The 18,320-nt window shown below is 60.2% G+C and overlaps 1 protein-coding gene across 5 annotated transcripts in view; it reads left to right on the forward strand.

Annotated features, from left to right (window-relative positions):
- Nucleotides 1-18,320, forward strand: part of PTPRE (protein tyrosine phosphatase receptor type E) — a 116,833-nt gene that overhangs the window by 43,866 nt on the left and 54,647 nt on the right. For 2 of the 5 annotated variants that reach the window (XM_045854276.1, XM_045854279.1), the window contains exons 1-3: nt 5,121-5,333; nt 5,420-5,537; nt 6,449-6,471. The gene's annotated coding sequence lies outside the window, so the exon portion shown is untranslated. Of the gene's footprint in view, nt 1-5,120; nt 5,334-5,419; nt 5,538-6,448; nt 6,472-18,320 lie in introns of those variants that run through there. The other 3 variants (XM_045854277.1, XM_045854278.1, XM_045854282.1) reach the window with 2 other exon arrangements.

The raw sequence follows: 18,320 nt of genomic DNA on the forward strand, positions 1-18,320 counted from the left end.
GGCATGTGCCCTGACTGGGAATTGAACCTGTGATACTTTGGTTCCCAGCCCGCGCTCAATCCACTGAGCTACGCCAGCCCAGCTGAATAATTGTTTAATGCCCTGGCTCATCCGTTAGGTGGCCGTGGGGACTGTCACTTCACCCTGGGCCTCTGGGGCTGCTGCCGTTGACAGCTGCGTGTGAGGACGGTCCCCAGCCAGCGCTGCACCTGCACGGGTAGCAGCCTGCTCGCAGGCCTGGGGCCTCCAGTGAACCGTGGGGGCATTTCACAGCAGCGCTCTAGAAAACATCTCCCACAGACGGCGGTTTTCCGTCGGAGGTAAGTCGTTTTCTCGGGGCTCAGTGACCATTCGTCAGACAGGAAGGCATCTTTTGGAAAGGTTCTGAGTCCAGTAACCATGAGCATCTTGCAGCAACCAGCCCATCTGGAGGACCTTACGCAGCGCGACCCCCCAGGGTGGGGAGTAAAGCAGGCCTTGCTTTCCAGAAATGCTCCCCTCTCGGCCCCACTCACCCCCCTGGGGTGAGAAGAGCAGTTTCAGATCAAGTGTGATCAAGGCGCAGGCCCAGGTCGGCACGGAGGCACAGGGCCTGCAGATGCGGCAGTCCATGGTGAGGTCACTGCCCCCTGAGCGGGTCCTTTATACCCCACCTTCTCTCCTGCCTCGCGCAGTCGGTGGAGACATTCAGGTGGGTTCAGGTGCGGTCACCAGGGCCCCTTCGCACGGGTGCCGTGTTACACCTGGCCGTCAGCACCGGCCTCGGGGGCAGCTGAACTTCAGAGGCTCTTCTGGAAGGGGGGCGTGGTCCTCGGACATGCCTGTGCAGCGGCGGGTTTGGTCACTGTCACAGCACTGCGACGTGGCGTCACCCGTCCAGCACGGGCAGGGATCTGGCCGCCTGCCCTGGGCCAGGCGCTGTCCTAAGCGCATGGCTATGTCCCTCTGGCTTCACCAGAAAAGGACCTGGGCCCGTGTGTGTGTCATAAAACACCATCTCTGAGCAGGCGAGCCCACAGAAGCAGGCTAGGGGTCCAAGGGTGCTTTGCTGGTCCCCAATTTTTCTACTAAAGAGTAGTTTGTGTTTCAGTCCTTTCATTCCAGGCCGTGTTGACCAGCAAGCCCACAAGCAGTAGTGGACAGAAAGTAAAGTGATCATGTTATACCCACAGGTTCCGTTGTTCTGCAAACTAGAAAAAGATGTGGATGGGTGATGTCTGTCCAGAGACGGTCCCAATGCACCGTGAGGAGCGTGGGTCTCCCTGGGCACAGCGCCCACCCACCCTCCAGGCCGGGACCCCGGGGTCCCCCAGGGCGGGAAGGGGATCGTCCACCGCTGTCTTGGGCATCACCTTGACTCGGTTTACTGCAGTCAAAGGGGGTGCGGCAGGGGGACAAGACAACAGCCAGCACTCAGGAGGCAGGAGAACAGGTTTGGGGGGTCCCGGGTGGGACCCCATTTGGAGGGAGAGTATGGCAAAGTGAGGCAGGCTTGGCCCCAGGTGTGTCCCTGAAAACAGGGCTGAGGGAGGGCGGGCGGGCTCACAGAGGACCCGTGGGAAGTGGCACACCTCCGGGAGGGTGTGGCGTGCTGGAAGCAAGGTCCCCTCCGACGGGCCGGCGGCTCCCGGGTGCCCTGCCTCTGAGAGAGGCCTCCGTGGGCACACCACGGCTGAGCAGGGACACCCGTCGTCACGGAGCGGCGATAGCCTGTGGTCGGCAGATCAGTGCCACGAGCATCTGCCCCCTCCCTCGTGGGGGACTGTCTGTGAGGGGACGCCCATGGTCTTTGCTGGGCAGCTGCCCGTGCGTGAGTTGTAGACGTCGCCCCCAGTGTACAAGTCCGGCTTGTCGCAGAGACCGGCAAGAGGGCTGCTGGAGCCGAGGGGTGTCCTTTCCAGCCCTGGCCACGCTGCTTTGGGAACCCCTCCCGGCTTCAAGGTGGCACGCTGGCTGCAGGTGGGCGGAGTGAGATGCACCCCACTCCTGTCGTTCGGGGGGTTTCTAGCTCCCGGCAAGGAGGGGTGGGGGTTCGGCAGCAACTCCCAGACCTTTTCATGTGGTAGAAAGTGCTGGAATTAACGGTCTTGCCGGTGCGTGAACGGTACACCAGGGACCTGTGGGGCCTGGCGGAGTGGACTCAGTGAGCGCCTGCACCCTGGGGAGCCGGAGCGGGCTGCGTGCGCTCTCCCCCCGCCTGGAAGCAGGGAGCTTGACTGTAGCTGAGGGCCATCCTCTCTGAGCCCCCGCCCCCCGCCACCCCGTCCTGGCGCACTGAGTGCCCGTGACCGGCCATTGCCGTCTGCTCTCGGGCAGCGACTGTCCTGCTCTTCGGATCATCCGTCTGAACGCATCGTCCACCGGGTCCTTGTCCTTGAGTGTCGCCAGGACTGGCCGAGAGCCACACTCCCTGCCATTCCAAGTGCCCTGACCAGTGGATCGGGACACCTCGGTGTCTTGTCCGGGAGGCGGGAGCCCGGGAGAACACGGCCGGGACAGCTTCGCACTGACGGTCCCGGCCCAAGTGCATGGTGACCTGGACCTGGGTTTGTGTGCGCTTGCTTTATAAAACGGTGCGTGCAGACAGTTTTAAAAATGTGAGTGTGCGTCCCAGCATTTCCTAGCCGCTGCTGCCCGTTGCAAACAAAGGAGAGGCTGTAGACTCGGTGCTGCAGGCCAAGGCCGTGTCCGGGGGCGGGGGTGGCGGGGGGGGGGGCTTTCTGAATGTGGAAAGGCTGCCCAGGCCTGCCCACCTCACCACGTGACACATCGGAAATAATGTTCATGTTCTCCCTAGGTGGAACGTGCCGATGCATGGCCTCTAAATGCTGTGGCCGTGCTTCGGTTTTTGCAAGGCTGGGGTGCACGCTAACCAGGCCGGGTCCTTGCACAGCCCCCGAGCCGTCTGGACGGAAGGATGCAGTGCAGCCACTTCCTGTAGAGCCACTGCCCGCTGCCCGCCCTCCAGCCTTGCCTCCCTGCCCCCCAGGGCGGACTTTCCCTGCCCCATGTCCTCACACCACCTCTTCCCCAGGGTCCAGCTGGGCACCCTCCCGCTCTGGGCTCCGGGAGCAAGTGGCTGTGCTTGGATGCTGGGGACAGACCCCTGTGGTCGGCGGGTCCAGGCCTCTGGGAGCCCGGCCACTCCCACAGGCTCTCTGCTCCCCACAGGAAGTACGTGGTCTGCCTGGGCCTTTCCAGATCTTTCTACCCTGCACACCACAGTGGAGCCCCTGCCGGAGGGAGGAGTTCTCCAGGGTTGGCGTCACCCTGAGCAGAATGTCCTTCATGGAGCAGGAATTGTAGTCTCCCTGGGGAAAGGAGACGAGGACCAGACAGACACATGTCCCTACAGTGTGGGCTGGATCCCCCTGTGCGGCCCCCCAAGAGTGGTCTCAGCCACCCTGGGACACTGTCTGCTGATCCTCAGTGCCCACTGCCTCGCTTGGTGGGCCACTGGTCCGTTCTCGGTGTTCTCTTCCTCTAAATGGGACTCGGCGAGCCTCCTGGGGCAGGCTGCGGGCCGCGGGCTGCGGGTCACGGGAGAGACCGTGTCACGGCCACTGAGGCCCTTGACCGACATCCATCCAGCGGCTCCTCTGCTGCCCCGGAGGGCAGTGCTGCCCCCGATAAGACCGGGGACCTCGCCCGTGGGGGCAGGACACTTTGCAGGCTCCTCGAGGGCGCCCCGCCCCCGCCCGCAGCGGAGCAGGTGTGCCCTCGGGACCCAGCCCCTGGCCCCCACCTCCCCGTGTGCCCGCGCACCCCCCCCCACCCCCCCGTTCACGGCGCTCTGTCTGCTCCGTCTGCAGCAGCGCCCGGGGCCGGAGGAAGTGTTCGCGTGGTGAGGGCTGGCTTCGCAGGATATTCTGGTCGCTGGGTTTTTTCTTGGCTTCTGCGCTTAGAGGAGCTGCTGCTTGTGGTTTCGTGCTGACCCGTGTGCGCCCCAAGCCAGCGCAGCGTGGGATCTATTCGTGGAGCCCGCCCTTGTGCGTGGCCCTGCCTCGGTGAAGAAGCAGAACGGGGTGTGGGGGAGGGAGAGGAGGGTCTGGGGGGTACCTGATGGGGGCAGGGGACGCGGCTGGGGCCGGTGAACACGCAGTGTGGTGTACAGGCAACGTGTGATAGACTTGGACGCCTGAAACCTGCGTGATCTCATTGACCTGTATCACCCCAATGCATTCAGTAAAAAAAGACACAAAATAAAAATAAAACAGCATTAGTTTAAAGGTTAATGTAAAACCATTACTTGAGTGTGACTGGGGTATCCTCGATCACGCTTGCCCGTTCATTTAACCAGTGTTGACAGGGACCCCCCAACCCCCGCTTCTAACGCGACCGGGGTCCTCCTGGGCTGCAGCCCTGCCCCTGCCCGTGACGCGCCCCGCCTGTCGTTGGGTCTGAGCTTACGAGAGCATCACTCGGTCTGGGACAACAGGTCGTCTTCCGCATCCCTGCCAGTCCTCCCGAGGGAGTCAGGCTGCCGTCCCTCCAGGCCTGTCCCCACGCCTGGCCCCGGGTAAACGCTGCGAGTTGCTGTCCCAGGTTCTTTTTTTTAATATTTAATTTAATTAATTAATTAATTTATTTATCAATTGGAAAGGAGGGAGAAAGAGAGAGAGAGAGAGAGAGAGAGAAACATCAATGTGCGGTTGCTGGGGGCCATGGCCTGCAACCCAGGCATGTACCCTGACTGGGGATCGAACCTACGACACTTTGGTTCGCAGCCTGCACTCAATCCACTGAGCTATGCCAGCCAGGGCGTCCCCAGGTTCTTTCTGGGGATCAGCTCTGCCTACAGAAAGCAGCTCTGCCTCCCCCGGTGACCCCCCAGCACCCGGCACCTTCCCGCCGTCGGCTGCCGCCGTGGGCCCCGTTGCGCTCTGGGAACCCATGATTCCGTGTGTTACTCCGCACTTCTCTGTAGATTCTTCAGAATTTTCTGTGTGGACAATCAGTCCCTTGAGAAGAAGGAAGTACTTTTTTTTCTTTCTGATTTACATGCCTTTTCTTCCTCGTCCTTGCCTTGTGCCACCGACTAGGACCTCCAGTGCGTGTTAAATGGGAGGCGAGAGGGGACACCCTTGCCCTGGCCCCAGTGCGGGGTGTGCGGGGGGCAGGGGGCGCTCAGTCTTACACCGTCGAGAATGCTGGGAGCTGTGGGTTTGCAGGATTTAAAAATTCCTTAGGAACCAGATGGGTTGCTTTTGCTTCTTTTGCTCTGACTCTGCCTCGCAGGGCAGCGGTCTGGTGAGCACGGCCTGTTGTGATTGCGCAGTGTACGGGGTCCCTGTCGTCTCCGCTGTCGAGTGCCCAGCCCGGCCACGCCTCAGGTCAGAGGTCGTCTGCTCCGGTGGGCGGCGCCGGGCGCTGCGTCCGCTATTTTAAGACGGTGACGGCTGATTCCATTCCCTTGCAGCACCCATGTGCAGTGACAGCCGAGTGCGTCCCCGGCCACAGGTAGATGCAGGCGGCGAGCCCTCCCATGAGGCTGCCTTCCCGGCCACTCACACCGGAACCAGGGGCACCTCTGCCAGGTGAGGAACGGGGAGACGGAGCGGGGTCCCTCCGCATGGGGGGACAGTGCTTGTCCGTACGAGGGTGAAGTGCTGGCCCACGCTGCGTCGTGCGTGAACCTCAAAAACGCTACAGGTGCCAAAGCATCCCAGGGGCCCCTTCATGTGAAATCCCCGGAATGGGCACATCCGTGCACAGCGAGTAGACTAGCAATTGCCAGGGACCCGGGGGGTGGGGGCGGGGCGAGGAGGGGCTGGGGGTGGCGGCGGGACCCGGGAGTCAATGAGCTGACGCGCACGGGGCTTCTCTTGAGTGACGAAGATGTTCTAGAAGGAAGGAGACTATCATGGGGGTTGCAAAACTCACGACTGTGCTAAAAGCCTAGTGAGTTGTGCGCTTTACGCGGGGGACGTCCTGGTGTGTAAGTTCCATCCATCTTGGCAAAACTGTCTTCAGAAGGACAGTCGGGTCAAATGGATGGGGAATGAGCAAGCTCAGTGCTGACTGGCCGGGGTCGGGGCGTCCCAAGCGGGAGTGAGAGGCTGAGTCTAGAGAAGCCGGGCTGGGGGGGCTGTGTCGGGGGAGGGGACAGTGTCGGGGGAGGGGACAGTGTAGGCCCCGGACGGAGCAGTGGACTCACAGGGCGCCTTGGGGTGAGACACCCAGCGTTTCAGATCTGGCTCAGCCACCACCCCGCACCATCAGCCGACAACCAGACAGCACAGGAGAGTTCCGGGCAGGACGCTTTGGGAAGCTGACGATTTCAGGAAAAAAGCAGCTGCGCTCGCGTAGATGAGAAGGCCTCAAGGAGACCCGAACAAGGAAGCGAAGGTGGCGCCTCCAGCCGGGGGTGCCGAGGAAGAAGTGGCTAGAATTAGCAACTGAACCTATTACCCAAGAAACTAACTCTTTGTTTCTCTTTCTTTTTCAGACTATAGCCGGCGTCTTCCTGGGGTGAGTACAGCATTTTTAAAAATTATGTCTGATGTATAGCCAACTATCTCAGTAATGTGTGTGTATGTGGGGGGGGAGGTTGGTTGTTAGAGAAGCATTACCTTCCAGGCAGAGAAGGCCATGCGGTCAGCATGTCCTGTTAGCACTGGAGGCTTGCACTTGCTCCAACAGGCTGGCGCCCCACTTCTGGCTGCTTTCCCCTGTGTGTGTGTGTGTGTGTGTGTGTGTGTGTGTGTGTGTGTGTGTGTTTAAAGCCCGGCTCAGCTGTCAGCCTCCTGGAATGTTCTGTTGTGAACGCACGTCCCACCCGCCCTCCCTGCCCCGACTGGCCCCGACTTTTCAGGGGCCTCGCCTTGTCTTGGTGGCACACACACATGGTGGTGATTCTTGGGGAGCCCGGCGGCACACGGCGGCATCCATGGTCGCGGCTCCTTTGATGATCGGCTGCGGGGGGCGCTGCGGAGAAGGAGTTTTTCCCGATTGTACTTTCGGTGAAAAAAAGCAAAGCGTAGTCATCCCGTCATTTTCTGCCTCTCGAGGTCCTGGCCGCTGTGCGTGGTCGTGCCGTCCCATTATTTAGAGGGAGAGATGCCGTGTGTTGGCTGTGTTCTACTTCGTCAGCTTAACGGGGTCAATTCCCCAAAGGAGTTGAAACAAGAAAAACCTTAGTGCTTTCGAAGTGGCCGCAGCCCGTGGGCAGGTGGCGCCCAGCCCAGCACGACGGAGGCGCTCAGCTGTAGTGGGGGGACCGGCACGTGGGCCAGTGGGAAGCTTTACTTCCGAGATGCGGCGCCTTGTTTGAAACACCTGGACTCTGCTCGGAGCGACCCCAAGGTCCGTGGGCCCGTATTTCGCCCCGGTTGGACTTCCTTGTGCAGGGCGGGGGTGGGGGTGCCCTCCCTGGCACCGTGTCCTCGGGGCACAGATGCTCACGGTTATTCCTGGAGCGGTTCGGTGCGTTTTCGCCGCACGGACCACGCTGCTGCCTGGAAGGAAGGCCAAACACAGCCGACGGCGTATCATCAGGACGGAGAGCAGGCGGGTCTCCGTGTGCCGGCTGCTAAGACGACCGTGTTGTCCACCTTCTCTGTCACACTGTCGTCAGATGCTCTCCGTTCCGAACGGCATGCTGTCCTTGGGCAGGTGTCAACCGCGGGATCAAAGACAAGGGTCATCACCGGGGTGTCGGTCACGGGACAGAGACTCAGTGACAAGGAGCCTGCGGTCTCTGCTGCCTTCGATGCCTAGACATGAGACACGGGCTCGCTCCCACGGGTGGGAGTGGGTCTGTCGGGGCCACCACGCTGGCATGAACTGTCGGAGGGTCAGGCCCCACAGACGTGCCTCCTTCCGAGATGCGGGGTCTCACCTTGGCTTCCTCGGCTCTCGGCTCAGCACCGGCCCCTCCACGCCTGTCTTGCCACCCGTCCTCTCCGGGATCGGTGGCCTCTCGGCCGGCCAGTGGACCGGCTGCCATGAGTGGTCCCCAGCTCCCTCAGCTGCGACCCTGTGACCTGTGCTCTTGGGGCTTCCCAGCCCCCGAGTTGTCTAAATCCAGGGAGAGATTTGGAAGCTGTCCACCGTCCAAAGGTAACTGAGTGCCCGTCCGGGGGTGCACTGCTAACTGCTGTTCCCTCCAAAGGCGCTTGGGAGCCCCAGCCGCTCAGGGCAGCGCCGCCCTGTCCTCAGGCCCCCCCCCTTTGGCTCTGGGTCAGTCAGGCAGTCGAGTTCTGCTTCAGGGAGCAGGGAGCTCGTGCAGTCAGAGTGCGTCTGCTCTCAGGATCTCTCCCTCTCGGAGACGAGGAAGCAAGGGGCCCTGGGAGCGTGGACCCCCATCTGGCGCGCTGGCCGCCCGACCCGCTGTCGCCGGCGGGTGCCTGCCGGGAGTCGGGGTGGAACCTTGGGGCGGTCTCCCAGCGCGCGGCGGCTTCCCGGTTAAACCTGTGAGGCGTGTCCCAGCGTGCTGGAGCGTCAGCCAACAGGAAAGAATCTATTTCACATTTGTGGAGCTGGAAACGTGCTTTTCAGTCTGTGAGAACCAAATAAATAGCCGGCCCCGGGGAGGGCGGGAGAGAACCATGGTCAGTCCCCAGCCTCCGTCCGTCCACGCGGGCCGGGCCAGCTGCCGAGGGGCCCGGCAGGCACCTGCCCTGCGAGCACGCGGGCTGCGCTCCCCCCGTCCTCCCATCTGTCACTCACGTCCCGGGGTTACTGCGGCCTTGAAGTGAGCCGACCAAAGGAAGCACTTACAGTTGTTATTAGTATCGTCACAAAATCATGGCAGTTGTTTTCAACTTCTTTTTTTTTTTAATTTGCTTTGTTGGAACTTTTTTTTTAAAGATTTTATTTATTTATTTCTAGAGAGGGACGGGAGGGAGAAAGAGCGAGCGAGAGAGAGAGAGAGAGAGAGAGAGAAATCAATGTGCGGTTGCTGGGGGCTGTGGCCTGCAACCCAGGCACGTGCCCTGACTGGCAATCGAACCTGCGATGCTTTGGTTCTCAGCCCGCACTCAATCCACTGAGCTATGCCAGCCAGGGCTGTTTTCAACTTCTAAAGGAGGCATTTAGAGAGTCTCGAGGTGTGCGCCGGCACTGCCGTGGGTATCAGAAGGGCCTTCCCTTTCTAGCAGCAATCCCTCATTTTCAGCAAATAATCCAACACTGTGTTAATATTTGATTCTTAAACAAGAGAAAAGTCAAAACTGTTCCTGCTTAAACCGGATTGAGAGGAGTCTTTTCAGCACAGCCACCCGATCCCATAGTTTCCTTTTCTTCTTTTCTCCTTCCTTATGGAAAAACAAACCTGGGAAGGAATGCTACCATCCTTACCGGTCATCTGATCAGTGGTGTTCCCTCGAGGGGGGATGCTGGCAACTCCGTGGGTCCCGGTCGCATAGCATTCCAATAACGCAGTGGAACTGCAGGATTAAGAATGTATGGAGGGCACATAATTAAGGTTTAAACATTTGCCCCAGGCCCTCTGAGGTCTTGTACTGTTACGCCAAAGGGCATCCCCAGTCACCAAGATTAAGCGATACCATAACTTGACCGTTTCACTCTGGCTCGTGGAACTACAAAAGGAGCACAAGAAAACTAAATTCAGCGCCGATTTTAAGTTTAACCGAGAATATCCACGCACCAGCCTCGTCCTCCGGAACGTCCACGCTTCCTCCTCCGTCCGTCTCGATACATGTGACTTTCGTCCTCCAAGTCACTCTTCTTCCTTGGGGCTGCCCCTCTGGGCCACCGTGTCAGGGGACAACAAAGAACGAGACGGCTTCCCACTGCGGTGAGCTTTGCCTGGGCAGGTGAGCCGCCGCCACCACGCTCACCGCCCCGCTCCCGCTCCCGTCCGTGCTGATGGACCGGCCGCGCCGCGTGCCCCGTCCTGGCCCCGAGGCTGCAGAGAGACACTGAAGACTCGAAAGCTTTCCACGAGATCTGACTCCTGTTCCCTCCCTTCGCCCTGGTCCTGGGTTTTTGTTCGCACCCGTGGGCTCCGAGGGCTTCCTTCCTGAGCAGAAAGGGTTTCCCCCCCGACAGAGACCTGCCTCGCTCCGAGACTCGGGGAGAAGCTGACGCCACGGGGAAGAAACGCTGCCGCCTCCCGACCTGACGGCTCATCAGCCGAGCAGACCAACCCCTCCTGCATTTCCATCCCCACCCCACCCCCCAGGAAAGTTCCAGCATTCTTCCAAGAAGTGCCTCTTAAAGGAGTCTCTGCTCAGTGGGCGTTTGTCACGCAGCAGAGGCCAGGGCTCCAGCGGTCACAGTTTCCGCTCGGAGGAACGGGAACCCAGCTTTCCCATATAAACGCCCGCCGCGTCCCGCGAGCCTGGCAGAGCCGGACGCCCCCGCTGGGAACCCACGGCAGCGGACGCTCGGGAAGCATGGGTCCGCGCCAGCCGGGATGGCTCCCCGGCGCCGGCCCAGAAGGAGGAGAGGTACAGGGAAGGGAGGAGGCTCAGAGGAGACCCTTTCTGGTCGAGTGGGACTTTTGTCACGGTTGCGTGTCATAAAGCTCCCGAGGTGTTTAAACTGGGTTGTTAGAGAGTGTTGCCAGGAAGCCCTCGGGAAGGGAGCCCTCCCTCGGCAGACGGCTCCGCCGCCCGGCCCGGCCCGGCCCCTGCAGGAAACCTGGGCGGGGGCGCAGGAAGCCCTCGGAGCCCGGCCGGCCCAGCCGGGCGGTGCCTGCCGGAGAGGGGCCGGCTGGGTGACACAGCCAAGTCCCACCCGTTTTCAGCCGGACACTTCCTATTTTTGTCATCCAACCCGCCCTCCTGATTTTCCTTAAGAGCAAGAGTTAAGGAAATGACATTTTAGTTCACAGCCGCGTGTCAGAAAGCGGCAGGTGCCAGGGCAGGGCGGGGCGGAGCCCTGAGCCGGTGGTGCTCAGGGGGCTGTGTTCAGGGTGGCTCGAGGCGGGGCTGCGGTCCCCGTGTGGGAGCTGATGTCCTCGTGGGCTGCCGGCCCCGGGCTGCCCGGGGAGCGGCGTCATTCTCCCTGGGCCAGGGCGCGGGGCCTTCCCGGTGGGAGTCACCGAGCGACCCACGGAACCCCGGAGTCAGGAATGAGTTCCGGTGGCCAGTGGAAGGCCCGTGGGGTGGGCCGACCCCCGTGTGCTCTGGGGGATCGCCTCCAACTTCTGTCCCGTCCACTAGGGGGCGTCCCTATGGGCGTCAGGGCATGGGGCTACAGGAGATTAGAGGCACTGGGTTTAAGGACTGCCAATCTGAAGTGACTTTTAAAAACCGCTTATTATGACGCAGAGTTTGGCATGAAGTGTTTGAAATGTGGGAACAGCGACTTCTGCGGCACGCTGAACAGAGACCCGCCGTGTAGTGGAGTCTCCGAGTCGCTTTTCTTCTCCTTGTTTTGAACAGAAGTGAGAATAGGCAAAAGGGAAAACCTGCTTTTTTGTTATTTTATGCGGGGGCCGAATGAATTCAAACAACTTCAAAACAACATGTTGACAGTACTTAGCTGAAGTCCAGCAACTCTACCGAGACCGATCTGCTCTCCGGAAGGGTGCCATTCTGGGTTCAGGGGCTACACTGTACTTTTTAAAAGCTACCATGTTCCTCTGTTGCTGCAGAAAAATTAATTTTTAAAAGATTTATTTATTTTGAGAAAGGGAAGGGAGGGAGATAGAGAGAGAGAGAGGAAACATCAATGTGTGGTTGCTGGGGGCCGTGGCCTGCAACCCAGGCATGTACCCTGGCTGGGAATTGAACCTGCGATGCTTTGGTTTGCAGCCCGAGCTCAATCCACTGAGCTATGCCAGCCAGGGCTGAAAAATTAATTTTTAAAAAATGTCATGTTGGTGGAAATGTTTAGTCACATAAAAACCCCCCAGGACTTGCTGTGTTTCCTACTCTGGCACAGGACCTGAATGCCTCCTGCTGACAACCAATCGCGTTTCCGATCCGGCACATGCAGGCAAAGCGCCTGACAGCTGACGCAGAGGCTCAAGGTCAGGGTCTCGTATGGGCCTCAGAGGTGCCTGGAGACAGCCTAGGGGTGTGTTCCCGAGTTTTCGAGTTCTCACTTGCACTTGGCACGGTAGGCGCGGACGGTGAAGGCTGCAGTGTTTTCTGCGCTCATCACTGCCACCAAAGGGGAGGGACACGCCAGCCAAGAGAAAATAAAATTTTCCATCCTGAAAAATATTATTTTGCAGTTATTCACGAGTACAGCACGTTTATAAATAGCACATCCCATGGGCTCTGCACAGTTTGCTGGTAGATAATTACATTTTGGAACAATTTTCTGATCCCTGGAGTTGATCTTGGCCAGAGCTCCCCACGATTTCCGCACGTTATCTGCTGACCAAATCCAGTTTCTAATCTCGTTTCACACGCTCGCCGGTTTCCTCTCGACTGCCCGCCGCGGCCCGAGGTCTGCCCATTCACCCGCCCGGCGCTGACCCCGGCAGGCTCGGGGCTGTGCAAGCTACTGACAAAGGAGGTCGGAGATCTCAGTTGTGATTGTGGCTTTTTGCACAGGAGCCTAGAAACAGGTGGACAGAAATAGAGAGTTTAGTTCTAGAAAGCTGAGTGACCGGGACGTGTCCCGAGTTGCACCTTCTTTGTCTAAAGAGTCAGAGGCAGGGGGAGATGTTTGTCATGTTCTCTTTAAGACATGGAGACCCCGGGCCACGCTGCTCTGGGTTTTGAGCTAACAGCAGACATGTCTCTGAAGCAGCCGCAGCTCCGTGTCACGCGTGCCTGGGGCCACACGCCTCTGTCGCCCTCCCTTCTGCCAGGCGGTTTGTCTGTCCCGCGTGTTTTACAATCTCCACTTTGGCACTCGGTGTCCCTGCCTCTCGGTTGGATTTGCTCCCCCCACGCCCCCCGCCTTCCAGAGGAGGCAGGGACACAGGAGGAGGGTTTCACTAGTGGAAACTGACTCTGAAAAGCGGTCTCACCCTGCCCACGGCGTTGCTCCCGTGCAGGGCGTGAGAGCTGGGACCGCGTGCGCCTTGGCGTTGACGTGCAAGCAGAAAGGGCAGCTGCTAAAACTCAGTACCTCGCGTGCCGCTCCGGGATCCGTTCCGGCTGGGGGCTCTGGGGGGGGCGGGGGTGACCGTTTATTTGACCTGAAGGAGTGGTTCCTGGGAAGGCCATCACTGGTGGTTCCATGGAAACCCCCAGGGTGCCCCCGTGCCCGCGGCTGTCAGCGGAGGACAGCCCGGGGAGAGAGCGTGGCCGGGGCCGAGGTGGGGCCCGGAGCCTCCGTGCAGAAGCAGAAGCATCACTGTTTCCGAGAGCCGCGCCTGGCCTCCCTCCAGGGCGAGGCCGCCAGTGACATTCCGTGGTGCTGCTTCCCGTCGTGGGCGGATTTATTTAATTTTTAATGAGTGATTCACTACCCAGAGCTGCATGTTTTTCTTCTCTTGAGCTGAGGATTAAGTCATGTTTCCTTTAAGAAATTATTTTCGATACAACCTGAGCCCCGCGGCCCTCTGAGCGTTTGGGGCAAGGGGATGTGGTGACGTCCCCAGGCTCTTACGAAACGGCGGTGACGATGTCGTCCTGTGGCCCTGGCGTCCCCGCTGGAGGGGACGGGGCCTCGGTAAACACTCACACACGTTTCTTTCTCTGAGGATGTTTCTGAAAATTGTCTTTCATGCTCCAGCAAACCCATTCCACTTGGGAAGCCACGTCACACAATTTCCACGCGGTGTTTGTCACGCTTCCTCCCTGTCCTCTGTGTGGAGTGCAGGCAGCCTCCGCCCGCCCAGCAGGGGTCTGGTCACCCCTTCTGGGCCATGACCTCGTTGGACAGCAGCTCCGGGGGGGCGTCTGGGTCACAGAAGCTCTCAGCCCGTCTCCGGCTCACTTCCGCTCCCACCGCCTCGACCCCAGAGGCAGGAGGGCTGAGCCGCCGTCAGTACAGCGACCCCTCCCACTGGCCCTGCGCACAGACTGGTGGGTGAGCCGGGCACTCGCCCTCCCCTGGGCACCAGGGACCCAGCGTTGGGTCTGCACGTGCTGCCCGGGAAGACGGGCTGTGTGCAGCGGCCGAAAAGGTCCAGGGGACAGGAAGGCGGTACTGATGGAGACAAACGGGATGACGTGGGGGGCGGTGGGCAGGTGGACCGCTCAGTGGACTCAGTTTGCTGGGAGCAACGGCGCCAGGGAAGGACAGGGGGGCGGGGGCGGCCGCTCATCGGTCAGGAGGCCTGGCATCCGGCCTCGCTGGCCTCGTGGCTTCAGGTCAGGCTGCCCGCCCCCTTGGGAGTCGCCCACCACTCCAGAGCTCCGGAATTCTGTCCGTCCGGGACGGGGCCCCAGCAGAGACTGGAGGGGTCCAGTACAGAACCAACAGCACAGAGAGCCGTCTGGGATGGAGGGAGGAGCCTAGGAAGCACCGGGGTGGCAGGCGGGGTGTGGGGGAGGGAGGTGCTTTGGGACATCCGAGGCCCGGGCTCCACTTTCTTGGGCGGGGCTTCCCCGGGGAGGAGACACCCCTCGTCAGGACGCTGCTCCCCAGTGCCCGGGGGCCTGCAGAGGCGCGGGAAGGCCCAGCCGCTCTGAGGGCCAAGCCTCAGGCCTGGACCAGCAGCCTCGGCTGCTTGGTCTGCTGATGGGCCCCCGGCAGAAGCCGGAGTTTGGGTGCAGAGTCCGAACTCCAAACGCCTCCCCTCGAAGCTCGGGCCCCTGGTCAGAAACCCAAGTACCAAGTCCGGGCATTCTGGGGACGGTGCAGAAGGGGGTCTTCGTTGTTCACCGGAACGTGCGGACCCCTTTCTGAAATTCCTCTCAAAGATTAAAAAACAGAAAAAAAGTGTAACCCTTATTTCATCCAGGCTACAGCGCATCTTATGAAAATTTCGTACATGTCTAACAGCATGCCTGTGGACAACAGCAAATGCAAAATTGCCCCGGTCACAGGGCTAGTGGCCTGGTGCACCCAGAGGAGCTGACGACGGAGGAAACAGGCTTCTAGAAGCTTCTGAACTGGTCACAGATTCTGGGACAGACAAGAGACCCAGGCTGTACGGGGTCTCGGCAGTCTAGGCTGTGGAAACCTAGAAACCTACGTCTCCGAGATCCGCGGTGAAGGGCCTCTTTCAAAGGCGTGGTTAGAAGAGCAGCAGATACTCCCACCTTGGGAAATGGGAAGCCGGCCCCTGGAACGGCTGGTGAGGCAGTGCTGTCCGCGCAGCTGCAGGAAAGGCGAACTCTGTCCCAAATCCCATTTCCTGCTTCCTCCGTGACTTATATGACGGGTGACACATGGCTTGAGATTAGTGCGTGGTGAGATTCCTGTGGACGGGGCAAGGACAGTCTGTGTGACTCGGCTCCCTGCCCGCCTGTGACGTGGGGGCGTGTCGGCTCCCAGGAGGACAGCGGTTGTCCCCATTGTGTGTGAGTCCCCAGGGGCCTCCGCACCGGGGCCTCAGGACTCCGGCGTGGCTGAGCGAAGGGTGGATGAATGGACTGGCGGGAGGGTGGGGGAAGCGGGAGACGGCTGTGAGCGGGCGAGAGCGGTGTGTCTCTCGGTCCCCGGCGCCCGGGGCAGCACTTAGCACGACCTGGGCCCCTGACAGAAGAGCCTGCTTCTTTCCTCGAAAAAAGCAGGGACAAAAGCTTTGTCCTTTCTTCTGTGGCCTCTCTCCAGACTATCGTGGTGGGGTTTTTAACCTTCTGTTTAATGTCGTGCTCCCCGGGGCCCGGGGCCACGCTCAGACAGTGAGATCCCACAGATGCCGGGACGCCACCCTGTGGGTGGAGTGGGCTGTCAGGGACCCCCAGGAGGCGGGCAGCCCAGACCCCGCCCTGGGAGGCGGCAGGAGGCAGCAGCAGGAGGCAGCACCAGGCTCCAAGCTGCCCCGAGTGGCACACCAGGCCCTTGTCCCGTTGCTCTGTGCTCACAGAACAGGAACTCGGAGATGAGCGATTAGGCACCTCTCCCGGATGGACGGCGGCTGCAGAGTGCGGACCCCACGTGCTTATGCCCTGGGAGTGTCCCTGGCCTGAGAAATGGCGGTCCGCGCACTGGACTGTCACCATGGTTTTGCCATGAGGGACTTCAAATTCTTTTCCGCAGGAACGTGATCCCTTGTGAGCGAGAGCTTTAGTTCCCCCTGGTGCCACCATTGCTGTGTAGAAAGGTCTCCTGTCCTTTTCATTCAGAGGGGCCGTATTTACCCGCTCTGTGGCTCACCGGCTCGTGGGCCTGGGTTGTAGGTTTGGCTGCCAGTTGGGGCGGGACAGCTGATGGAAGTTTCTCCCTCATGTCCTTGTTTCGCTTTCTCTCTTTTCCCCTTCCCCTCTCTCTAAATAAAAATAAATGAATAATTTGAAGAAAAAAAAACGTGTCCCATTTCCAGACACGGAATGTCAATGCTTGCAGGTGGCGTGGGTGGGCGGGCACAGCCCTGAGCTTTTGGGCCACCATCTGAATGGGGTGGAGCCGTTTCTCTCCCTTCTGCAGGGCAGGAGGTCAGTTCACAGTGGCCGCCCCCCGGGAAGGCAGAGCGGGTGCGTGGGCGTGGCCGCAGCTGCCAGGGGACCCAGTCCAAACGCCTGCCCCGCCCTCAGTGGAGCGCCTGACAAACAGTAAGTCACGTACCTGCCAGGGCCTCTGCATAGATGACTCAGCTGGGTCCCAGGGGCCCTAACTTCCCAGGGGGCTCGGACCCAGAACAGCAGCGCAGAAGTCCCCAGCTGGCCCTCCGCCGGTGGCCCCGAGCCCGCTGGTGGGTTTGGAACTGGACTGTCTCCCGGTCTTTCTGTGGTTTCACAGACAGCTGCGTGCGGTAGATGGCTATACACACCTGTGTGAAAACCGAGTTTTCCAGCGAGGCCGCAAGAGTTGACTTGTTCTCCTGGGTGGCGTAACGGGGCACCGGACGCAAGCATCGCTCAGAGGGGCGGCACATTTGCTGAGCATCGAAGGGAACTCGTCAAGTTGGGAACCTCATCGTCCTTACGGCCTTGTTCAGCACTCCGGCCATGTTTACACTCACGCCACACCCGCTGGACGGAATCCCCGACCACCTTGAACTGAGCGGATCCGACCTCTGCTTCCAACGCTTCCAAAAACAGCCTCTTTCTTGGCGAGTTCGACAAGCCGTCCACCCCACCTGCCCTGTCCCGGCAGCCTGGGTGCTGAGGAAGAGTCCAGCGTCTCCTGCAGAGGCTCATCACGGGCGTCAGGTCACCAGGACCCAGTGTGCTCACTGTTCGTCCCAGGGTGCTGTCACCTCGTCTGTTTTTCCCAGTGCGGACGTGGAGTGGTGGGTGACGTCTGACTGTTTGGGAGGGAGACATCCTCTAACAAGGACGTGCAGTGCCGCGAGCTTCCGTTGCTTGGCAACGGAAAACTTCACCTACGTTCCACCAAAGGCAGTTCAGTGGGCTACCAACACCCATTTGCGTGATAGGACGTACAGGGGAAGAATCTCAGAACCTGCCCTGTTAAAACTGTGCCTTCCACAACAGAAGACGAAGAGAGGATTTGGGTCAGGGCCGGCTTCGTGGGGCCCAGACCTGCCCCGCAGCCTCCAGCTCTGGGTCATGACCCGTTCCAGTGACTCGGGACCCCAACCATGCGGGCTCTGGCTTAAGCGTCTCCTTCAGCGTGTACACCTGAGATGCCCCCGTTTTCTAGCTGTGGCACCCGAGTATGGAGCCCCGACCAGCGGATTCCCATCCATCCACCCTCTGGCTCGTCCCACGCCAGCAGCTGAGCTCCGAAACGCGTCTTCCCAGGGGCAGGGTGCAGAGAGATGCAGAGGCGGCCCCAGCCACACGCCCGCAGGCTCTGTGCTCGCAGATATGGGGCCGCTGGGCCCTGCCTCGGGGATCCTGTGAATGTCACGGCCCTCGTTTCTGTAGGACGTGGGTGTCCTGAGAAGTGTGCCTATTCATGGTGGCAGCCCAGCGTCTGCGGCCCCCACGGCATTCCTCCCTCTGTAGAGAAAGTCCTCCTTCTGTTGCTAAAACAACAAACCTTCTCATCTTTGAGCCTGGCCAGTCCTCACAGTGTTGTTGTAAAAAAAAAAAAAAAAAAGAAAGAAAGAAAAAAGAAAACAACAAAGAAAGCCAAGACCAAATATGGGGACTGAGAGATCAGAGTGTTCCAGATCTCGTGTCTCGGATTCAGGTTAACTCAGTGAACTTGGGCCAAACTTGGATTTAACATTCTCCTTGAAGTCTGGCTTAAGTCAATTACCCTCCTGTTCCAAACGGCGGCCTCTGAAGTTCAGCCCAGGCGGCCAGTCCCCTTTTGACCGACACTGTCTTACCGGGAGGCCCAGCCCGCGCGCCAGACCTTCGCCGTGGGAGCCGAGGGGCCTGCCGCCTGCTGGCGCTGGGTGTGCAAGGCAGCGCGAGTAT

Source organism: Phyllostomus hastatus, unplaced genomic scaffold (assembly GCF_019186645.2).
Source record: "Phyllostomus hastatus isolate PE091 unplaced genomic scaffold, TTU_PhHast_1.1 phas_scaffold_1066, whole genome shotgun sequence".
NCBI classification, from domain to species: domain Eukaryota; kingdom Metazoa; phylum Chordata; class Mammalia; order Chiroptera; family Phyllostomidae; genus Phyllostomus; species Phyllostomus hastatus.